Raw genomic sequence first — 6597 nt, 5'->3', positions numbered from 1 at the left:
CCTCCCAGCTCTGGGTCCCTGCAGGAAGTGTTGGCAAGCACAGGGCCGGTCCTCCAAAGGCCCAGGTGCAGGGAGCCCAGGCCAAGCAGCCTGTGGAAGAAGCCACTTGCCGTGCCACCCCGGGAACAGGACTGCAGGCCCCGGCCCTTCCCACCTCCTCCTCCTCCTCCTCCTCCTCCTCCCCCCCGCCCCCCCCCCACAGGGCACAGGGCTCAGAGACACCTCAGACTCTTGCTACCCAAAGTGCAAAGGGCATCATTTGCTCCTCCAACCCCCCTCCCCCCGCCCAGCAGACCACGTTGTCCAGCCAGCCCCCGGGCCTCCCTGGGGTGCCCAGCACAAAAGTGCAGACACCCACCGGACCCTCAATCTCAGTTTTCGGATGTTTTTGCCACTCTAAGGACCCGCAGGCCAGCTGGGCCTTCGGGCAGGACAGAGAGCCCCGGAATCCGACGTGGAGAGCTGCGTGTACGTCCCCATCAGGAGGCGGTCCCCACCTCCGCGGCTCTCCCCTTGCGGGGAGCGGCAGCCCAGCCGGCAGCCCCAGGGCCTCAGGGAAGACACCAGGCTGGGCCCCCCCGCGGCACAGCGGGGGCACGTCCCCCGCACTCACGCGACTTAGGGACGGCTGCTGGAGACTGCTGCGGCCACCCTGCTGCCGGGTTTCTGGAGGGCTTCCTGGAAGCAGCGTCCACACCAAGCCCTTGGAAGGCCCAGGCGACGGAGGAGCCGGTCAGGCAGGGGCCGAGGACGGTGAGAGGCCGGGCGGGCGGGAAGGAGCATGTCAGGCAGGGGCAGAGGACGGTGACCGGCCGGGCGGGGAGGAGCCGGTCAGGCGGGGGCCCAGGACAGTGACGGGCCTGGCCGGGGAGGAGTGCGTCAGGCAGGGGCAGAGGAGACGGGCTGGGTAAGGGTTAGGGTTACAGTTAGGGCACAATTCACAATCGCAAAGACGTGGAAGCGACCCGAGTGCCCATCCATCCAGGAGTGCATCAATAAAATGTGGCGCGTGGACACCACGGAGTGCCATTCGGCTGTGAGGAGCAGCGGTGAGAGGGCGCCTCTCGTGTTCTCCTGGCCAGAGCTGGAACCCGTTCCAGTAAGCCAAGTATCCCAAGAATGGACACACGAGCACCACGTGAGCGCGCTCACCAGCAAATTGGTACGAACGGGTGGACACCTAAGTGGACGGAGAGGAATCACCTTCATCGGGTGGGTGTCGGGCGGGTGGGGGGAGGGGAGGGGCATACACATCCATTAGGCATGGGGTGGGTGCGCACCGACTGGGGGATGGGCGCACTTGAAGCTCTGACCCGAGGGGGGAGGCTTGGAGAGGGCAAGGCACCCGACCTTAACATTGGTACCCCCACAATACGCTGGAACAACATGAGAGGTATATGAATAAGAACACAGGGGGGGGCCGGGCGCGGTGGCTCACGCCTGTAATCCTAGCTCTCTGGGAGGCCGAGGCGGGCGGATTGCTCCAGGTCAGGAGTTCGAAACCAGCCTGAGCAAGAGCGAGACCCCGTCTCTACTAAAAATAGAAAGAAATTAATTGGCCAACTAATATATATAGAAAAACACAGCCGGGCGTGGTGGTGCATGCCTGTAGTCCCAACTACTCGGGAGGCTGAGGCAGCAGGATTGCTTGAGCCCGGAGATTGAGGTTGCTGTGAGCTAGGCTGACGCCATGGCACTCACTCTAGCCTGGGCAGCAAAACGAGACTCTGTCTCAAAAAAAAAAAAAAAAAAAAAGAACACAGGGGGGAGGGGGGCACGGGCAACACATGTCACCTGAATACTTGTACTCCCATCATCTGCTTGAAAAGAGAGAGAAAAGAAAATGCAATCTTAGAGGTAAGAGACACTTTTTAAACATAATGAATCCGAAGAGAAAAGTAAAAGGAGGCCTGTGGAGCAGGTCTGGGTGTGACTCCGGATCCCCCAACATCAGGTGCCACCACCAAAGATTCCTGCGTGTAGCCCATAGAACCCCAAAAGCAACGGGACGAGTTCTGGTCACGTACTCCCTCAAAATGACATCCTGGCCTTCTTCTGGAACTCCCTCCCCTCTCAGACTCTCAAGGTTTCCTCCAGCGTGTCGGTTCCCACAGAGCAGACCTTTGGTCTGAGACCTGACAGTCCAGATGCCACGCATGCTGCCGCGTGGCGGCGGTGTCGCGGCTTGGGACAAGAGGAGGCCCCACGGTGCGGGCTGGGGCGCCAGGCACCGCGCGGGCGCTGAGGGTGGGGGTGACCCCCACCCCGGGCCGCCGCCGCGCTCCCAGAAAGGGGACAGAACAAGAGGCAAAAAAAAAAAAAAAAAAAAAGCAGCAGCCTGTGGCACCCGGTATTCCCAGGCGGTCTCCCATCCAAGTACTAACCAGGCCCGACCCTGCTTAGCTTCCGAGACCAGACGAGATCGGGGGCGTTCAGGGTGGTGTGGCCCTAGACGGCGGCGGAGGGCGCCCCTGCCCCGCTCAAGAAGCCGAGCCTCTCTGGGCTTCCCCGCCGCCGCCTCCCGCCCCAGGCCCCGCGCCGGGCCGGGCCGGTTGAGTTCTCCGGCCGGCCGGGTCCCGCGGGCTCCCAGGGACGGGGGTGATGGGCGGGGCGGGGCGGGGGGCTGTCTCTCTATACACACACACACACACTCACACTCACTCACACTCACACAAGATGCGCCTCCACGGCTGGACTCGCCAAGGTGGAGCCCTCCCAGCCCCCCTCGTCTCCTCGCCCGGCCTCCTTCACCTACCCGCTGCCCACCCCCAGCGCGTCGCTGCCTGCCGCTGACTGCGCACGCGCGGGACGCTCGCCCTTTGACCCCAGCCAGGGGCCGCCCTCCCCCACAACCCCTTTCAGCTGCGCCCCCCCCCTCGCCCTGTGGGTGGGCTGCCGCCTATTCCCCCGGGCCAGGGCTGGGGCACAGCCAGTGTATGGGGCGTCTCTCTCTGGGGATGTGTCCCATGGGTGGGGTGGGGTGGCGTGGTTTGGGGGGCGCTGAAGAAATCAGTCCCCTCCATCTCCTACCTCTGGAAAACGCCCAAGCCCGTGGAGAACTGCCGGCACCGCTTCGTGGGGGCCGGGACCCTCCTCCGTGTCCTCCGGTGGCCCAGTCCAAGGGGCCTGGGCCTGGCCGGGGCTGCATTGGACCCCGACCACCCTGGCGTGTGGACTCGCTAAAAATCGGCCATTAGATATTAGATTCCAGCTTCCTGGAGGTCATTTCACTAATGAGTGCACCGGAAAGAGTTTCCTAATCCATCTGTGAGGGTGGCAACTGAAAGAGAATTTTAAAGCTGACAGAATAGGCGAGGGAAGGCATAGGAGATTTCCACACCCAGCAAGGAAGCCTTTCCCGAAATGGAAGAAAGAAACGAGCAAACAGAGACACCGGTAGCCCGCCCGGAAAAGAGTCTGCCCCTTAGAGAAAGCACCCTGACCAGGTTCACCCGTGGGTGGGTGGCGAGCTAGCGGCATTCAGAAGAGCGAGGCCCGCAGTCTGTGCGGAAGACACCTGCGCTCGGGTGTGTGTGGCGGCGCGATTCACAAGCAGCTCTAGATGTTAAACCAAGGAGAAGCCAGGGAGTTCCCAACGCCCCAGGTGTCCTCAGCCCACGACTGGCTGCTGTGGGAATGCGAAGCCCGGCTCCTTGTCTCAGAGCGGGGTTCCCAGGAGGATCAGGCTGAAGCTGGGACTTGGCCTCAAAGTGTCCCCTCGCATGGCCACCCCCTTCCCCTTCCTGCTCCTCTACTCCTGGTGCCCCTCCATCCAGGGGCCAGACCTTAAAGAGTCACCGCAAGAGAATCCTGGTCCCAAAGGAGCCTTCTGGGGGACCGGTGCTGAGAGAGGTTGTGGGCATGGCCCGCTGGGGCTCTGCCCGACCCAGGGCTGAGAGATGCCACCTCCCAGCTCTGGGTCCCTGCAGGAAGTGTTGGCAAGCACAGGGCCGGTCCTCCAAAGGCCCAGGTGCAGGGAGCCCAGGCCAAGCAGCCTGTGGAAGAAGCCACTTGCCGTGCCACCCCGGGAACAGGACTGCAGGCCCCGGCCCTTCCCACCTCCTCCTCCTCCTCCTCCTCCTCCTCCTCCCCCCCGCCCCCCCCCCACAGGGCACAGGGCTCAGAGACACCTCAGACTCTTGCTACCCAAAGTGCAAAGGGCATCAGTTGCTCCTCCAACCCCCCCGCCCAGCAGACCACGTTGTCCAGCCAGCCCCCGGGCCTCCCTGGGGTGCCCAGCACAAAAGTGCAGACACCCACCGGACCCTCAATCTCAGTTTTCGGATGTTTTTGCCACTCTAAGGACCCGCAGGCCAGCTGGGCCTTCGGGCAGGACAGAGAGCCCCGGAATCCGACGTGGAGAGCTGCGTGTACGTCCCCATCAGGAGGCGGTCCCCACCTCCGCGGCTCTCCCCTTGCGGGGAGCGGCAGCCCAGCCGGCAGCCCCAGGGCCTCAGGGAAGACACCAGGCTGGGCCCCCCCGCGGCACAGCGGGGGCACGTCCCCCGCACTCACGCGACTTAGGGACGGCTGCTGGAGACTGCTGCGGCCACCCTGCTGCCGGGTTTCTGGAGGGCTTCCTGGAAGCAGCGTCCACACCAAGCCCTTGGAAGGCCCAGGCGACGGAGGAGCCGGTCAGGCAGGGGCCGAGGACGGTGAGAGGCCGGGCGGGCGGGAAGGAGCATGTCAGGCAGGGGCAGAGGACGGTGACCGGCCGGGCGGGGAGGAGCCGGTCAGGCGGGGGCCCAGGACAGTGACGGGCCTGGCCGGGGAGGAGTGCGTCAGGCAGGGGCAGAGGAGACGGGCTGGGTAAGGGTTAGGGTTACAGTTAGGGCACAATTCACAATCGCAAAGACGTGGAAGCGACCCGAGTGCCCATCCATCCAGGAGTGCATCAATAAAATGTGGCGCGTGGACACCACGGAGTGCCATTCGGCTGTGAGGAGCAGCGGTGAGAGGGCGCCTCTCGTGTTCTCCTGGCCAGAGCTGGAACCCGTTCCAGTAAGCCAAGTATCCCAAGAATGGACACACGAGCACCACGTGAGCGCGCTCACCAGCAAATTGGTACGAACGGATGGACACCTAAGTGGACGGAGAGGAATCACCTTCATCGGGTGGGTGTCGGGCGGGTGGGGGGAGGGGAGGGGCATACACATCCATTAGGCATGGGGTGGGTGCGCACCGACTGGGGGATGGGCGCACTTGAAGCTCTGACCCGAGGGGGGAGGCTTGGAGAGGGCAAGGCACCCGACCTTAACATTGGTACCCCCACAATACGCTGGAACAACATGAGAGGTATATGAATAAGAACACAGGGGGGGGCTGGGCGCGGTGGCTCACGCCTGTAATCCTAGCTCTCTGGGAGGCCGAGGCGGGCGGATTGCTCCAGGTCAGGAGTTCGAAACCAGCCTGAGCAAGAGCGAGACCCCGTCTCTACTAAAAATAGAAAGAAATTAATTGGCCAACTAATATATATAGAAAAACACAGCCGGGCGTGGTGGTGCATGCCTGTAGTCCCAACTACTCGGGAGGCTGAGGCAGCAGGATTGCTTGAGCCCGGAGATTGAGGTTGCTGTGAGCTAGGCTGACGCCATGGCACTCACTCTAGCCTGGGCAGCAAAACGAGACTCTGTCTCAAAAAAAAAAAAAAAAAAAAAAGAACACAGGGGGGAGGGGGGCACGGGCAACACATGTCACCTGAATACTTGTACTCCCATCATCTGCTTGAAAAGAGAGAGAAAAGAAAATGCAATCTTAGAGGTAAGAGACACTTTTTAAACATAATGAATCCGAAGAGAAAAGTAAAAGGAGGCCTGTGGAGCAGGTCTGGGTGTGACTCCGGATCCCCCAACATCAGGTGCCACCACCAAAGATTCCTGCGTGTAGCCCATAGAACCCCAAAAGCAACGGGACGAGTTCTGGTCACGTACTCCCTCAAAATGACATCCTGGCCTTCTTCTGGAACTCCCTCCCCTCTCAGACTCTCAAGGTTTCCTCCAGCGTGTCGGTTCCCACAGAGCAGACCTTTGGTCTGAGACCTGACAGTCCAGATGCCACGCATGCTGCCGCGTGGTGGCGGTGTCGCGGCTTGGGACAAGAGGAGGCCCCACGGTGCGGGCTGGGGCGCCAGGCACCGCGCGGGCGCTGAGGGTGGGGGTGACCCCCACCCCGGGCCGCCGCCGCGCTCCCAGAAAGGGGACAGAACAAGAGGCAAAAAAAAAAAAAAAAAAAAGCAGCAGCCTGTGGCACCCGGTATTCCCAGGCGGTCTCCCATCCAAGTACTAACCAGGCCCGACCCTGCTTAGCTTCCGAGACCAGACGAGATCGGGGGCGTTCAGGGTGGTGTGGCCCTAGACGGCGGCGGAGGGCGCCCCTGCCCCGCTCAAGAAGCCGAGCCTCTCTGGGCTTCCCCGCCGCCGCCTCCCGCCCCAGGCCCCGCGCCGGGCCGGGCCGGTTGAGTTCTCCGGCCGGCCGGGTCCCGCGGGCTCCCAGGGACGGGGGTGATGGGCGGGGCGGGGCGGGGGGCTGTCTCTCTATACACACACACACACACTCACACTCACTCACACTCACACAAGATGCGCCTCCACGGCTGGA

General features: G+C 62.8%; 2 non-coding genes across 2 annotated transcripts; both read right to left on the bottom strand.

Annotated features, from left to right (window-relative positions):
* Window positions 1-2335: 2335 nt before the first annotated feature.
* On the bottom strand, window positions 2336-2454 carry LOC142872552 (5S ribosomal RNA). The gene has a single exon (XR_012920809.1). It is a non-coding gene; the product is annotated as a 5S ribosomal RNA (ribosomal RNA).
* A 3783-nt stretch (window positions 2455-6237) lies between these two features.
* Window positions 6238-6356, bottom strand: LOC142872551 (5S ribosomal RNA). Its single transcript, XR_012920808.1, has one exon. It is a non-coding gene; the product is annotated as a 5S ribosomal RNA (ribosomal RNA).
* Window positions 6357-6597: the final 241 nt, after the last annotated feature.

This window comes from Microcebus murinus, chromosome 8 (genome assembly GCF_040939455.1).
Source record: "Microcebus murinus isolate Inina chromosome 8, M.murinus_Inina_mat1.0, whole genome shotgun sequence".
NCBI lineage: Eukaryota > Metazoa > Chordata > Mammalia > Primates > Cheirogaleidae > Microcebus > Microcebus murinus.
This window is presented reverse-complemented; position numbering and strand designations above follow the sequence as displayed.